The following is a 16,716-nucleotide window of genomic DNA, read 5'->3' on the forward strand; positions in this document are numbered from 1 at the left end:
GGAGATGGGGTTAAGGAGGGACACTTGAGTATTTTAAAGACCTGACAGTGTTTGATTTCCCATTGTGGTGGTGATTTCTTTATTGCTATGTGTAGTCATTTTAAACACTTATCTGAAAAAAAAGAAAAAAAACAGTCATCTGTACGTATGATTATCTTCCAGTATAAACATCTTTCAAACACTATGACAAAAAGAGGATAAACATGGACGAAGTCCAATTTCACACCCATGAAGAGAGGGCCTGACAGTGTTTGATTTCCCATTGTGGTGGTGATTTCTTTATTGCTATGTGTAGTCATTTTAAACACTTATCTGAAAAAAAAGAAAAAAAACAGTCATCTGTACGTATGATTATCTTCCAGTATAAACATCTTTCAAACACTATGACAAAAAGAGGATAAACATGGACGAAGTCCAATTTCACACCCATGAAGAGAGGGCTGCTGTTGGAGCAAAGTTTGGCAGCCTTGGGGAACGTGCTGCCTTCTGGTCGCTCTCGCAGGGGATGCTCTGTGCGGGGCTGAGAGTTCGCTTTTGCGCAGTGGGTCTTGGTATCCCCCAGGAGCCTCACTTCCTCTGCCAAATGCTTTCTGTTGGTTAGTTACTGCGGAATGTCTGTGCAGCGTTCTGTCTGTCACTACTATGAGCCCCCTTTGATTGCCCTCCTTTCAAGAGACAGAGCTTAATTCCCCACCCTTTGAGTGTAGGATGGACTCCCTAGCCCGGTCCTACGAAATACAATGTGGTAGATGTGATAGTGTGTGACTTCTGAGATTAGGTGGTAAAAGGCATTGTGACCTTCCCCTTGCTTTGTCGCTTGGAAAGCTCATTCTGGGGAGAGCTGGCTGCCATGCCATGGAGACACCCAAGCAACACTCTGAAGAGGTCCAAGGGGTGAAGAGTTCCTGCCAATAACCAATCCTCCAGCGCCAGTAAAGTCTTCAGATGAGCTTGTTCTTGGCCAACATTTTGCCTGAAATCTCCCAAGAAAACATGAACCAGAAACACCCAGCTAAGCTGCTTCTAAATTCCTGTGACGTAACACATGTTCTTTGTTTTAACCCACTAGGTGTTAGGGAAATACGTAACACAACAACAGATAACTAACACACCTGTGTTCTCAGGATTGCTTTGGACCCAGCCTAGTATATCGCTTTGGACTTGAAGAATGGCTGAGGTCATATAGCCTGGGTTGACCTCAGATCTACAAGGTGCTCCCTCTGCTTCTGAAATATCTTTGGCTGATTCTTGGCTCATTCCATTGACGAAGTATGTGTTGGCTTTCAGGTTTTCTGAGACTAAATAATATTGTTTAAAGAAATATATTCTACCCTCTCTGCGATGATAAAGGGACATTGTAAGAGCCTAGGACCTTGAAATTCTGGGTTTTGCAGATTGTAGTTGAAATAGTGTGGGTTTTCAAATCCTACGGGCAAGCACTGAGTCCTGCTCTTGGCTGGTTGTTTGACTTGGGTATCACTTTATCCCGGGGCACCTGGGTGGCACAGTGGTTAAGTGTCTGCCTTCGGCTCAGGGCGTGATCCCGGTGTTATGGGATCGAGCCCCACATCAGGCTCCTCCGCTAGGAGCCTGCTTCTTCCTCTCCCACTCCCCTGCCTGTGTTCCCTCTCTTGCTGGCTGTCTCTATCTCTGTCGAATAAATAAAAATAAAAATCTAAAAACAAAACAAAAACAACAAAGGTAGATGGTTTAGGGCTGGTATGGCATCCATGATATCAGGAAACCCAGGATCTTTTCGTCTTGTTCCACCATGGGTAATTATTCTGGTCAAAGACAGGTGCTCTAACTCTAAAGTATTCACTGAAAAGCAAAAGTTGGACTTGGACTATGTGTCAGGTAAAGTTCTACCGGAGAAACAGAACAAATAGGATATAAATGTGTGTGTGTGTGTGTATTTCAAGGAATCGGCTTCTGTAATTGTGGAATCCAGCTGGGTAGGTCTGAAATCTGGTGGGCTGGCCAGCTGGCTGGAAACTCTTGGGCAGAATTTCTTCAGTTTCTCTCCTAAGGTCCTTCAACTGATTGGATGAGGCCCACCCAGATTATTAAGGATAATCTCCTTTTCCTTAAAGTGACCTGATTATAGATGTTAACCACACCTACAAAGTGCCTCCAGAATGACACCTGATTTAGTGTTTGAATACCTGCCAAGAGTGACCTTTGCAGGCTTCAAGTCTAGTTAAGATGGATTTCCCACCAGTTGGTCTCCTGCAAAGCTCCATGACAAACAGCCACAGCTGAGTGCTCAAGGGGCCAAATCAGGTCCCCTCTACCATATCACAGAAACTGCATCTACAAGGCCTGCACTGGGATCCCTGGTTCACCAGAGGAGGAACCAGAACCCCCCAAGCATGAATCTGAGCTGCTGGGACAGGACCAGAGATGAAGTCCTGCAACCCCCACTGCTGTTGGATCCCAGCTCCCTAGTCTTGCTGGGAGACACAAGCTTAAAACCCCTTAGGGGTCGGGGTCCCTCTCCTGCAGCCTGGTGCCAGGTCCTGCTAGCCCTCGTGGCCCTGCCACAGAACAAGTCCAACTGGTGACCCGTGTACCTGCTTCTGCTTCTGATTCCATGAGTTTTCTCCAATTCTTGCTTTCCAACAGGCCCAGAGCGTGTGATCGGGCCACGCGTCCTCGGTTGAGTAGCATCTGCCGTCCTGACAGTGCTACAGAGGAAGCGATAAAGAGGAAGAGGGACACCCAGCACATGATGAATGTGCTTACTTCCCACTGATGCCCCTTGCAGCACAGGCTCCGGGGAATGCAGTCATCACTCTATTAATGCCCAGAAAGAACAAGAGAAGAGATCGCTTTTGCCAGCAGGGCTCTACCAACACAAAGGGCTCCTTTGTGCAAACTAGAAAAGGCACTTGCTCTGGGCAGACAACCCCCCTGGGCCAACGATTCACAACAGCTATGGCCCGCCCCCCAGGACATCCCTGAGCCAGGTCACAAGGCTGGGTGGTGGGAGCACAGGCTCTGTGTCCTCCTCCACTTGCCCCTGGGGATGCGTCTTTCTGCGCTGCCCCGCGGCCTGACCCTGTGCGGCCGCGCCATCTGCCGCAGAGCCAGCTGCCCTCACTGCCAGCCTAAGCGACCGTTGCTGAACATAAACCGCAGGCCTTTCAGAAACTGGGACGGACATGGGAGTAAGTGCTGGAAATCCTGTCGCCGGTGTGTGTCCTGTGCTCCAGCCCAGGGATAGAACACCAGGTCAAGAATCCCGCATCTGGCCCGTTTGCAGGTCAGAAACACTCTCCTGGCCAGCAGCCTGAATGGCAATCCTGGAGGGGTTCTGGACTTGAACTTCATGAAGATATGGCAAGGATTTAATGACATGATTGTAGCCATGCTTTTTAAGGAAAGCCGCATATTCGGGGCGCTGTATACTTCATATTTTTGTATATAATGAGCGGTATGGGACACGGAGGGAGGACGTTCGCTTTCCAGTCCCTTCTCACAAAGGGGCTGCACAGGACTTTTAGTTCTGGAAGCTTCTTACCAGGCCAAGAGTACAACTCACACTTCCCAGCAGGTCTGCAAGGCTTTGCGTGACTCGCCCTGCCTGCTTCCCTAGCTTTGTGACTCACCTGTCCCTCCTTGGCCTTTGTCCTGTACCTCATACCCATGGCCTCTTCCACGACTAGGCCCCCACACAGTGGCCCCTCTCCTTCCCCTGGGCGCTTGTCTTCCAGGTCTTCACAAAGCAGGATCCTTGTCCTGTTGCTCTCAAGGAGGCCTCCCCGCACAGTCCCCCAGCCCCAGGGCTGGTTCCCTGGGCCCTTATCACGGGTGGTCTCTCTTACATACTGGTTTTCCAACATCATCATCCTCACTGTTGTAACTTCCATGTAGGAGGGGCCTGGCTCTGAGCAGGTGGACTGAATACGGACGTTTTTACTTGTCGATGATGCAGATTTGGAACATTCGAGCAGAGACTTCAGGCAGACGTGCCTCCAGGGTCTTCCTGACTTGGTCCAGCTCCATCTCTCAGGGGTAGTCCCTCTCTGCCTTGGGCAAGTTCATTTTATGTCAGAACAAGGTAGTTGCAAAAACAAAACTCCAGGCTTCCAGAAGATCTCTCAGCTCCAGTGCCATTGATACATTGGGCCAAAAATTTCTTTGTTGTGGGGGTGACCTGTGGTTTGTAGGATGGTCAGCGGCAGCCTTGGCCTCCACCCACTAGATGCCAGTAGCGCCCTCCTTGGCATGACAGCCAACAAGGTCTCCAGACATATTCCCAAAGAGCCCATGAGAAACAGAGTCACCCCTGGTTGAGACTCCGTGGCTTACATCATGACTTTTCAACCACTCCAAAAGAAAAAGCACTTCTTTTTTTCCAATATTTATAAGAGGAGTACTTGGAATTGAGGCTCACTCCCTGACTTTGGTCACATGCCCTCCCCTGAACCTGTCACTATCGCCAAAGATAGGGGAAGCACAGCCTGAGTCATGTGCCCTCCAATTAGGTTTGGTTCTGTCACACTCAAACCTTCAATGGGTAGGAAGGAGATGTTCCCCAAAGGGGAGTGAGGGAACTGCAACCACAAGGGAAGAGTTATCGCGGGGTCTGGAGGAAGTCTTTTCCTGAGTGCATGTCGCTGTGCCCACACACACATTGGTCTACACTGGGTCTGCTTCATGCCCAGGGATGGTGGCCACCACGCTCTCACGAAGGGCAGATGACTGCAGTACTTTCATCCGTAGAGTGGCGATCCTTGGCTGGGGCTGGGTACTCTCTAAACTGCATAGCAAATTCCCTTGCATTTATTTTTCCTAGTGAGATGATCCATTTCTTCCATCAAATCCCCAAATTTATCATCACCCTGGGATATTAAAGGCAATTGTTCTAGAAACCGAGCTCCTAGTTTCAAACCTTTCACTTAAAAAGATTATTTTTTCCCAAAGTCCCCAAAGTATGTATCCTCATTTTCCCAATTTACCAGATGAGAAAATTAACAAAAATCACCTGTATATTTTTGAATAGCTTTATTGATGTGAAATTTACAAACGTAAATTTTGTGGGTTTTTTAATAAAGATTTTATTTATTTATTTGACAGAGAGAGAGCACAAGTAGGCAGAGTGGCAGGCGGAGAGAGAGGGAGAAGCAGGCTCCCCGCGGAGGCAGGGAGCCTGATGTGGAACTCCATCCCAGGACCCTGGGATCATGACCTGAGCCGAAGGCAGACGCTTGACCGACTGAGCCACCCAGGCGCCCCAAGTTTATTTGTTTTTTAAAAAAATTTTGAAACTGAAGGATAGTTAACATACAGTGTTATAGGAGTTTCAGGGGTACAATATACTGATTCTACAACTCTGTGCATTTCACGGTGCTCATCAAAATAAGTTTCAAACCTTCTTCTTTTTTTTTAAAGATTTTATTTATTTATTTGACAGAGATAGAGACAGGCAGCAAGAGAGGGAACACAAGCAGGGGGAGTGGGAGAGGAAGAAGCAGGCTCCTAGCGGAGGAGCCTGACGTGGGGCTCGATCCCATAACGCCGGGATCACGCCCTGAGCCGAAGGCAGACGCTTAACCGCTGTGCCACCCAGGTGCCCCAGTTTAAAACCTTCTAATAGTAAATCAAGTTCAGACCTAGGAAGAGTCGTCGTGCTTTCCCAAATGGTGCTCTAAACATTTACCCGAAATCTGTTGCTTTGGGCCCCTAGTTCATCCATGGGAAACTGACTCTGATAATAGTTAGTAGATAAAAGAGTTACTAGTTTAGATAAACCCAAATATTCTCTGAATATATTAATCAAGGCTTTCAAACTTTTCTAATGAAGCCAAGAAATGTAAACTAGGTGATCCTGAACTTACTGTTTATGATTCTCTCCTCCCCGGGTGTTCCAGAAGATGTGATTTCAGGCAGAGAGCACTGGTGAGGGAGGTAATCAGCACCTGCCAGCCTGCGTCTGCTCCGAGAGGCTACGAAAATCCAGGTAGTGAGTGGGCATAGCAGTAGCAGGCACTGAGTCAACAGAATTATTTGTTTGTTTGTTTGTTCGATTCATTCATTCATTCATTCATTCATGTATTTATTTTAATTGTTTTATATAGAGAAACAGCCCTGTAGCATCTTCCATGAAATGGAAGCCATGGGGGGGGGGGTCAGATGCAAACATATCACCTGTTTGCATTATGATTTTGACCTCGTGTGGCCCCTTGGTCCTGCTCTGTGACGTCTTCGGCTCCTCTTGGCGAGTGTTTTACACATGGACACAGTTGGCTTCACAGGGTACGAGGGAGACAGTGTGAGTGGACTGGGGTAAAGCCAATGCCTGCCCTTTAGGTGGGCAGGACCTGTTCTGTGCCTTCTCCCCGGAGGAAGAGCCCTGGCTAACTCTTTGCTGGAAAGGGCAGCTTTGCTGTGATTTTCACCATAATCCCTGCATATACCCGAGAACTTTCACTAAAGAGAGTTTAAATAGTTTTCCCAAGACCTCTGTGACTTTGACAATTATGTCCCTGGATCACACGGTTCACACGGTTTTGTTCTTTCTTTCCCAGCCTCCCAACATGGCCCCTTGTCTTTTTTCTCTCCTCTTTCTTCAACCCCCCACTCCATCCACTTCCTGGCTCCTCTTCCATCCCAGAAAAAGTTCCAGGGAAATAGGAGAAATACGGACATACAGAATTCCTCTCCTACCCAGTAACTGCAAGAACAACCAGACAATCTTTTCCTAATATTTCTGGAGTGTTCCAGACACCATGACAGTGATGGGGTGCCAAGGAACTTGATGTCCCAGTGAGGCTGAAAGTAGCCCTGAGGGAGTTACCGGATGGAAATGCAGAAGGGGAGGATGCGAGTGCAACTTTTTTATCTTAGAAGGATTGCTCTGATTTGGCGGAGAAGGATCTGGATGGGGAGGGGGGCTGCCTGCAGAGAGACTGGAGCAGCGCAGGGTCTGCAGGCTGGTTAACATCCTTGGAGTGCTGGACAGAAGTGGAGAGAACAGCCCTGGGGCCAGGACTTGCCATGGCTGCTCTGGCCAGCACGCCGGCAGGGAGGGATAAAGCCTTCGGTGGCAAAAAGCAACCTCCTGCTTGGAGAGGTGGGGGGTGAAATCGAGCCACATTGATCAAATTGTGGGTGGGCAAGATGAACCCACCTTGATGTCAGAAGAGGGGAAAGTGACTAAGCCCAAGCGGTTGAGCCGGGACAGGGAAAGGCTGTCGGTCACTGGCGGGAAAGACTTAAATCTTGGGGTACATGAGAACTCGTCCACCAAGAGTGAACCCAGCAAGATGCTTCCCAGCAGAGCAGGGTGACACGTGAGTGATGGGAGGGTCAGGCTTCTGGATAAGGAAGGGCCAGAGCACTGGGGACGAACCCTTCCACCCCCCACCTCCTCCATGCCCCCCGCTGTCTCTTCTTGCTCATCTTTGCGCATGCTCCCTCTCCCCGAATGCCCCACCCCCATAGCCGCCTGCTCAGGTCTCCTTCCTCATTCCAGAACCATCTCAGAACTCAGTCTTACACGTTTTAGAGTGCCCAGGTCGAAGCTTCAGAACGCTTCTCTTTCTCCCCCTCTCTGGATGAGCTCCTACGGCCTCATGACTCGAGGTGCTGTGTCTGCTTAGGGTATCAATGGAAGTAGACGGCTCCCAAGGCGCACCTCTGGTTGACCCCTTCCCTGGGCTCCAGCCTCTGCTTGGGTGCACAACGACCACCTCACACTTAGCGTGCCCCCCCCAAGCAACACCAAGCTCCCTATTATGCCATGCATCAAATTCAAGTCCAATGGGTTCTATCTTCAGAAACTGTATGAAAGCAGTTCCGGTCGCATGGCCGCCAGCAATGCCCCTAGTGTGAACCCTCCACAGGCCGTGCAGCGGACAGCTTTGCTGACTACCAAACATCCCCAAGCCGGAGAGGCTTTCGACAGCCAACTATTGCTCATTCACACTTCATGCGTTCTGTGTCCGGCCCTGTGTTTGCTGCTTCTAGATCCTGGGTTGAAGAAGGGCCTGCTCTTTGGGACTTCCACTCTTGCAGACAAAAAAAAAAAAAACCAACCAGGCAATGGCCCTTAAAACTCCTGTTAAGATGTGGCTTCTGCTCATGTCCCTCGAGCCAAAGCAGGTTACATGGTCAAGGGCACATCAGCAGGTTACCTTAATTTTTGAATAATTAACATGTTCTCATGATTCAAAAACTTGGAAATATAAAAAAAATTGGAAATATAAAATAGCATATAATGAAAAGCTTTATTCTTACCCTGTCCTCCACCCTCCCAGGCCGCCCTCAACATTTAATGACTATTGTTCAATTCTTGCGTATCTTTTTATACAGTTCTTTAAATGAATATACAAAAAACCCATGAATATATACTTCTGTCTTCCTTCACCTTTTCTGTGAAACGTAGCAGAATATGTCCCCTGTATGCTGCTGTGTGTTTCACTGTTTCCACTGACAAATGTACCCCAGAGACATTCGCAACAGTTCCATGAAAGCTGCCTGGTTTGTTTTCACGGCTGCATGGTATTCCAGTGCTTGGATGTGCAATGTTTTATTTGACTTCTCCCCTATTAAAGGAATTTTTGGTTGTTGCCAACCTCTTCATTATACAAATAACACTGCAATGAGTAATCTTGGACACACAGAGGAGAATGAGCAGAGGCCAGAAGTGGTAGATGGATTCGTGTTTCAAAGGAATACTTTTAAAAATATTTAGGGTAAAGATTTCAACCCGAGATGCATATGAAATCACCTCGGAGCATCTAAAAACTAGTAATGCCCAGACCCAGCTTCCAGAAATTCCGATTTCACCCATCTGAGCTGGGACCCAGGGGTTGGTCCTTTTAAGAGGTTTTCGGGTGCATTGAATGGACAGTCAAGACTGAGAACCATGAGTGTGAGGAAGGTCAAGAATGCATGGAAAGGAAAGCATTTGGGGGGGGGACACTGGAGGAGGAGGAGAGGTTTGGGACAGCTGCCTGCTGTGTGGACTTCAGCAAGGAAAGTGGGTAACAGGTTTTTACAATGTTTATGTAGTATATTTAGTTGTGTATTATGTGGCTCCACTCCCCCCTCTTCAAGTGACAAGGAAAGGCCACATTACTTTTCCAGGGCTGTGGATTCCACTCCACATCTGTTCCATGTGTTGCTAAGGAAAGTCTGCCTTTCCTCAGGGAGACACATACTGCTGGCTCGTCGGGTCACCATTGGGAGGTGCACACTATTTAAATATTCATCTTGTGGCTAAGGAAGCTGGGACTCAGAGAGGTTAAGGGGCCCATCCAAGGTCACACAGCTCAGAAGTACGAGAGATTCACACCCAGGCTTGAGAGCTGAGGTTTCCTGTCAGATGGGACCAATTTCCTCCCCTGCAGCTGTCAGGATGTCTGTTTTCCTTTATCTTTTCTAAATCCTGTCCTTCCCTGGCCTCTTGTAACTGACTTCACATCAGCTCCCTGCAGGGTAAGCCAGGCTCTGTGAAGGGCGGGCTGTCATCGCTGGCCGGCAAGGGGACTTACCCGCCCCGCATCTCCCCACTCTCCCGCTTGGTGGGCCAGCAGCCTCCCAATAGGAATGCGGGGGGTGACCTGTCCCCAGGACCTTCCGCCACAACCCCATAAGGGCCCGGCAGGCAGAGAATGTGAATGCAAACCATCAACCTCCGTGGCTCAGGCTGGGAGGATCCTAGGCCGTGGCATGGCTCCCCCTGCCCCCCCGGGACTGCCCACCCTCCTCTGTAGCTGAGATTGGCAGAAAAGGACACTCAGCTTTAAACCAGGGCAGGACCTTGATCAGGCAGCTTGGCCATTAGGGCTCCTGGATGTAATGTTTCTCCCCCACTCTAGAACAGAGCAAGATCTGGGGGGGCCAGCGTGCAGCGTGCAGCCCCCTCCCCACCCTGGAGAGAGATGTGGGATTCAGCCTCTGGGCACACACTTCTCTTTTTCACTGTCTGTGGGTGTGTGTTGTGGGTCTCTGTGTGTGGGTGTCCTCATTTGTCCCTGTGTGTGTCTGTGTGTTTTTGAGGGTGTATCTGTGTCTGTGTGTCTGTGTGGATCCCTGCGTGTGTATGTGCGTGTGTGTCCCTGTGTCTGTGTGTGTCTGTGCGTGTTTTGTGGGCTACAGTGTCAGAGTTCTAATTCCTTTGAAACATGTTTTCCGTTCACATCGACGGGGAGAATTTGGAGTTGCTCCCCCTCCTTCCTGGAGCAGGCGCCCAGGTTAAACCCCTTCTAGAAAGGAGGGCGCGCGCTGGAGGGGAGCTCTGGGACGGAGCGCCGGACGAACCGCAGCCTGCCACCAGGGGGCGCTGGAGCCGCGTGCACCGCTGCTTCGGTCGGCCTCCTTTGCCTTCCCAACCTGGAGCGCTTTATTTTTAAGGTACCTCTCTCTCATCACTCCGGAATACAGAGACCACTTGTTAGGTCATCTCTGGGCACTCCCTAAACACCAAAACCCCGTTTTATGGACGTTTAAACTGAGGCCCAGAGACACCGTATCTGAGACAGAGTGAGGTGAGGTTCACTGCTTCAGATTATGAATGTAAATCGAATTTTGATCCCCTTGATGAAAGCACATTCTACAGGTTCTTAGAAAAATTTTGTCATATTGGCCCTGATTTCCAAAGGTTGGGTATTATGTGCCACTGGAGGTGGAGGGTGTAAGGTTGGGGGCTGTGCACCTGTCGGGTGCGGGGGAGACCGGAAGTAGAGCTTTGAGTGGGTGCCAGTCACACAAACCGGGCTTAAAGAGGGGACACAGGAGTGAGACTGGGCAAAGGGCTTTCGTGGCCTCTGCTTTACTGCAGCCATTCCCGCCCCCCCGCCCGGCCTCCCTCTTCCAGGAACCTGAGACCCCTATCCCGGCAGAACCAGCCTCCTTGCCCAGCCAGGGTGCCTAGCCTCCCTCCTGGCTGCCTTGCTCTGGCTGTCTGCGGGGCCCAGCGCCCAGGACAGTGCAGTTCCCGGGCCCAGCACTGCAGGCCGAGTCAGTGCAGGCCTGGTTCAAGACCCCTCAGGCACCCCACCTAAGCCCTCCTCGACGGCCTTCAACGGGAAACGTCCTTCCGCTGGCCCCCAGTATACAGCAGCTCCGCTCACCTGGCACAGGCCACATTCACGGCCAGGGTGTCTGTACCTGCCTGCCCACAGCTTCCCCGCGGAGAGGGAGGCACCAGAGAACCCTTCAATTCCCTGTTGTCTCCAACGGTCCTGCGACAAACCCTGGGCTTCAAGGGATGTAGGAAACGTTTATAGAAAGAGTTCATGTCCAAGCTCTTCCTTCCCCTACAGAGACTGTCTCTCTGCCCTGCCCTCCCCTCCTCTGTGTTCCTCCCTCCTTATGTGAAGTTGGCAGAAGAGGAGGGCAGAACCTCGATCAGGGAGCTTGGCCATCAGGGCTCATCAGTGTGACGTTTCTCCTCCACTTTGGCATATGGAAGATCTAGGGGGGCCTGTGTGCTCCGAGCAGCCCCCCACTATGAGCCTGGGCAGGGCCTGGCAAGAGACTTGGGATTGAGCTTGTGGGCATATACTTCTCTTTTTGAATGTCTGTATGTGCCCAGGTGTGTGTTGTGAGTCTTTGTGTGTACCCGTGTGTGTGTTGTGAGTCTCTGTGTGCCCATGTATATGTGTGTGTTGTGTCTCTTTGCATGCCTGTATGTTGTGAGTCACTGTGCATGCCTGTGTGTGTGTTGTGAGTGTGTGTGTGTTGTGAGTCTGTGTGTAGCTGTGTGTGTGGTGAGTCTCTGAGTGTGTCCACATGCCTGCATGTGTGTCGTGAGTCCCTATGCGTGCCTGTGTGTGTGTTGTGAGTCTCTGTGTGTCTCCATGTGTGTGTGTGTCCATGTGTGTGTGTTTGCGTGTGTGTGTGTGTGTGTGTGTGTGTTGTGGGCTGCAGTCCCAGAGCTCTGATGCCCTGGAACTGTCCTTTCAGTTCAGACTGATGGGGAGAACTTGGAGCAGGTCCCCCAGGGAAGAGCCACCGCTGGGAGCTTTGGGTCGACAGACTCCTGATGTCCCCTGGGGTCTGGGAGTATCAGGCACGGAAACTGGGAGCCTCCTGCAGACCCTGCCCCGGCTGTGACTTCAGGACACAGACATGGTCCCTTGTGGGTGCATTCGAATCCCTTCCTGCGTGTGGGCTGTGTGTTCTCCTGCATCATAGGAAGGAGGTGTGAGGTGCCAAGAAGAGCCCTGGGTTATCGACTGAGGGCTGCGGTCACGGTCACGTTCCCCAAGAAGAAACAGAGAAGGATCTCCCTTGGTGGATCCCGGGTGAGAGCACGCAGGCGTGGTCCCCTGTTGTCACTGCCCCGGCCGGTCACACCGGGGGTGCGTTAGGAATCTGGCCCCGGCACACACTCTGAAGGGTAGTCTGGCTCCCCCCGCCCCTCAGTCAGATGTCCTTCAGTTTAAAGAGCAAGTCCACGTGTGGCGGTTGATGCAACAGGGAGACATTCCTTTGTTGTCAAACATCTTGAAAGTCGGAGCCAGAATCCCTATCACCCTCGCCAATAACCCGCTCCATAGATTTGTGTTGTGAAAGACCCATTTATTATTTCATCTCCTTTTCAGACAGAGTGCATGAAAATGGCTCAGCTCTAATAGGGAAAATGTATGCACATGTGTTCTTAATGGAGTAGGAAGAAGAAAAGAACGCTGAGATTGCCCAGTTGCCCTGAAATGTCCTATTATTTTAACATAATGTCCAGTCCATCTGGCATTCGTTCATTCAGAAACTGTTTCTTAAAGGAGATGGAGGAGGAAACCAACGTGAACCGAGCACTTCCTTCCAGGGGGCTGGGTGCTCGCTGTCTGCAGGTGTTGGGGGCTGGAACGGTAGGGCAGTCCCTGCCCCGGGGGCTCCCAGGGGGAGCAGCCGTTCTAAAAATGAGGATGCAGACCTCCTGTATCCAAATCACCTCGTCTGTGTGTAGACAACGTGCATTCCCGAGTGTGGCCCTCATCCGCTTTTATAGCACGCTCTGCAGAAACGCTGGCCTGGTGGGCGACCCGACAAATCGAGTGAAATCCTGTCCCCGCGTGCTAAGTGCTGCACGAGAGAACAGCCACTGAAGACCGTTGACGGCATACACGTAGCTCTCAACCCGCCACGGACCTCTTCTAAGTGCCCTACGTAGTAACCCACCTAACGCTACAATAAGCATGCGAGGCGGTTTCCGCCAGCAGCTAGTTTTCTGGGTCAGGCAACTGAGGTACAGAGAGGTTAAGTAACTTGCCCAAGGTCACACAGCAGGAGAGGGATAGGGACAGTGAAATAGCCAGCCTGGCAGCGGAGTCCAGGATCTTAACTGCTCTGCTACTCTGCCCCTGCTAAGAGGCAAGAAGGAAAGTCCTTTGTGTTACAGGGCTAAACATAATCCTCTCAGAGAACTAGCCTTTGAAGGTTTGGGCTGAGTTACAAATTTAGAAAATAGGATGGAAACTTGGAGATACTGATCACACACCCGGTGAACCTAGGAGGAAGGAATGGTTTGGGTGGAAGGGAGGGGAACAAAGGTACTCGAGACCCTTATAAGGAAAGAGTTAAGACCTTTTCTCTGGGAAGAAGCCCTGGAGTTCTGGGTTGAAAGTACAGGTGAGGGGCGCCTGGGTGGCTCAGTCATTAAGCGTCTGCTTTCGGCTCAGGGCCTGATCCCAGGTCCCTGGGATCGACCCCCGCATCGGGCTCCCTGCTCTGCTGGGAGCCTGCTTCTTCCTCTCCCACTCCCCCTGCTTGTGTTCCCTCTCTCGCTGGCTGTCTCTATCTCTGTCCAATAAATAAATAAAATCTTAAAAAAAAAAAAAAGTACAGGTAAGAGGATCCCAGGGAGCGGCCAAACGGAGTCAGGGCAGCTCTCCTCCAAGATGGCGCTGTGTTCCCTAAAAGGGAGGTTACGGAGGGCTGCCACCTCGTTCCCAGGACCCCCCGAAGTGCTTAGACTCCTGTTTCGTTTGTGGTGTTTTAGAACAGAAACACCTCTCCTGGGATTCCCCCCAGCCCCCCAGAGGGGAAACACCCTCCTGCAGGTATTAGCTGGACACTGGGGGGGGGGGTCATCATCAAAGCTCTCGGAGCCAAGGTCTCAGGCCTTGGGGCCAGCCCAGGGTCCCCTTCACCTCGTGCAAAGGCAAGGATGTGCCTTACTCCCTCCAGCCCACTGACAAGTCCTTGAAGCAGGCAGAGTGACCTTCGTCTAGGAGCTCGGCTGCCTCAATGTTAATACTTCGCTAAGGGCAAAAGGCAGTCCTAGCCTGAATCCCAGGATCCTGTAAGTCTACTTAAACATAAAAATTCCTCTGGAAACTTCCTTAATCTCTACCTCCCAAGGTAAGTGTTGGCCGTCATCCTCCAAGCATTTGATCCGTCGATTTACATCTGCAGGGTCTCACGGCCAAGGTTTTATTAGACGGTAATAAATGACCTTCTCCCAACAATAGCCAGCCCCCCTCAGGGTCCTGGAAACCTTGCTTCCAAAATTCCTTAGACACTCATGCTCCCCCTGACCCCCTCTCAACTTGAAAGTATACAATCAGTCACTTCTCAGGACCCCAGTGCTGCTCTTTCTGCCCACAGGTCCTGTCCCTGTGCTGTAAGAAAATCACCTGTGTGCACCAAACACGTCTCGAGAGTTCTTTCTTGGCCGTGGGCTCTGAACCCTCAATTTTTCTACCTCAGCAACCGCGTGCAGGAGCTGAGAGCGGTGCTCAGCCCCGTGGCCTGGCTACCAGGTGGACAGCCCCACAAAGCCTTCATCTTCCCAACAATGGCTCTACTGAATAGGTGATTACGTTTTAATCCCCAGTGCCTGGGCCAAGAAATCAAGACCGAGCGGTAAGCAGCTGCCAAGGGGACATGGCCCGTGTGTGGCAGCTCGGGATGGAAACCCTGACGCCGAAGCCAAGTCCCTTCCCGCCAGCACACCCCGCCTCGGAGCACTGGGACGTAGATGGCTGTGCCCCTGCCCCCAGCCCCAGCGGCACTCTGAATGTTACAAAGAGGAGACATCCCAGGTGCCAATTTGTTTTCTGGGTATTTGCTTTTCCCTGAAAGGTGGAAGCCAATCGGATTAATTGAGGGTTTCAGTGAGCTGCGTGCAGACTCACTCTGGGGTCTGATGTACTTCCTGCTCCGGATTGCTGGGTGACCAGTCACCCCTAATCCCCGCAGCTTCATATCACTTACAGGAAAGATGAATAAGGCCTTCCTTCTTAGGAAGTGGAAGGCAAACGAAGAGGTCTTTTGTTTCAAATTTCTTCAAATTCCCCACCCTCTGGTTCTAGTTTGCATCATGGAAGCTTATGTGGGGAAAAAAGAGAAAGAAGAAGAAACAGTGTGTCCTGTGATTTGCACTAAGATAGTAGGTCTGGGCTTTCTGCGTCCCTTCCTCCCCCCTTCCATCCCCCCTTCCCCCTGACCTATCAACTTCCTCCCTCCCTGCCTTCCTCTTTCCTCCTCCCTCCTCCCCTCCCCTCCCTTCCCTTCCTTCTTTACCCTGGGCAAGGGGTGGGAGAGCGCCTTTTCCAGCCAGCCTAGGAGGCAGAGGCCAGAGCTTCTCAAGCTTTAATGTGCTCACGCATAAATCCCTGCAGGTCCTGGTTAAAGTCTGGGGTGAGCCTGACATTCTGCGTCCCCAGCAAACTCCCAGCCCCTGCCACTGCTGGGTGATGCTTTGGGCAGAAAGGCAGCGGAGGCATCCAGGAGCAAGAGTGGCTCTTGGCCTAGCCATCTTGGTTTGGCGAGGGCCCGCCCGGGGCTGCTGACTGACTGGGACGCAGCCTGGCCAGCTAGGGTGGCTGGTGGCAACAGGACAGCCGGCTGGTGGTGCCCCTCGGACCCGCTCCTCTGAAAGCTGCAGCTTCCGTCTTGGTTCTTGGGGATCTTTTGAGCTCAGCAGGCTCTCATCGGGTTCTGGGAGATGGGCTGAGGCGAGCAGAAAGGGGGGGAAGAAAACTGATGTCCATCCTGTTGGGAGACCCTCATTAGATGGGGGGAGGGTGTGGGGAGGCGTGGGGTGCCCCTCTCAGGCTGGACACCAGCTCCGCCCGCTGGGCTTCGAACTCCTTGCATCTGAGGGGGTTGGACAACACTTGGGACAGGCAATGAGGGTGCCAGCAAGTGTTGTGCAGGGACAGAGGCAGCCCCAGACGGCACCGGAACCTCCAGGGGCGGGTCCCAGCTGCCCCATCTCTTGTCATACTGCCCAGGTGATTCCGACCTACGCTTGCCTCTGAGAGTCACCGTCACCGAGGTCACGTCCAGCTCTGCAAGTTTCTCTCTCCAAACTGGTCCAGCTGGCTTCCCCACAGTGGCTCAGGAGGCTCGCAGGAAGTGGTGCTGCCCTCCTCAGGTTTCCCATGGTGCCATGGATGCTGCCCGGGGGCCGGAAAGTTCTCTGTGCTCGGGGGTGGGGTCAGACTCAACTTGCAGGGCCCACAGGCTCGCCCAGCGCCAGGCGTCCCGCAGGCACAGATGCACGTGGATAGGCTGGAGGAACGAACGCACCATCGAGCAAGTACCGTGCAAGGAACGACCCGTCCTGACCACTGGAGCTTCCAGATCTGCAGGGATTTAGGATTTTTCTGATTAGTGAAGATAGGTAAGAAGTTTTGAGTCTTTAACCCAAAATATCAAGGCAAACGTGCCATGCCGTCAGCTTTTCTTTCTCCAAAGTGATAGAGAGTCAGAGACACAGGACATCACCCCGGGGCCCCCAACGATCCACCAGAG

General features: G+C 51.6%; 1 long non-coding RNA gene across 1 annotated transcript; it reads right to left on the minus strand.

Moving 5' to 3' along the window:
• Nucleotides 1–12,516: 12,516 nt before the first annotated feature.
• LOC121100530 lies at nucleotides 12,517–15,469 on the minus strand. Its single transcript, XR_005832289.1, has 2 exons — nucleotides 15,172–15,469; nucleotides 12,517–13,038 (listed from the first exon to the last, which is right to left on the minus strand). It is a non-coding gene; the product is annotated as an uncharacterized LOC121100530 (long non-coding RNA).
• Nucleotides 15,470–16,716: the final 1,247 nt, after the last annotated feature.

Source organism: Ursus maritimus, unplaced genomic scaffold, assembly GCF_017311325.1.
Source record: "Ursus maritimus isolate PB19 unplaced genomic scaffold, ASM1731132v1 scaffold_4, whole genome shotgun sequence".
NCBI lineage: Eukaryota > Metazoa > Chordata > Mammalia > Carnivora > Ursidae > Ursus > Ursus maritimus.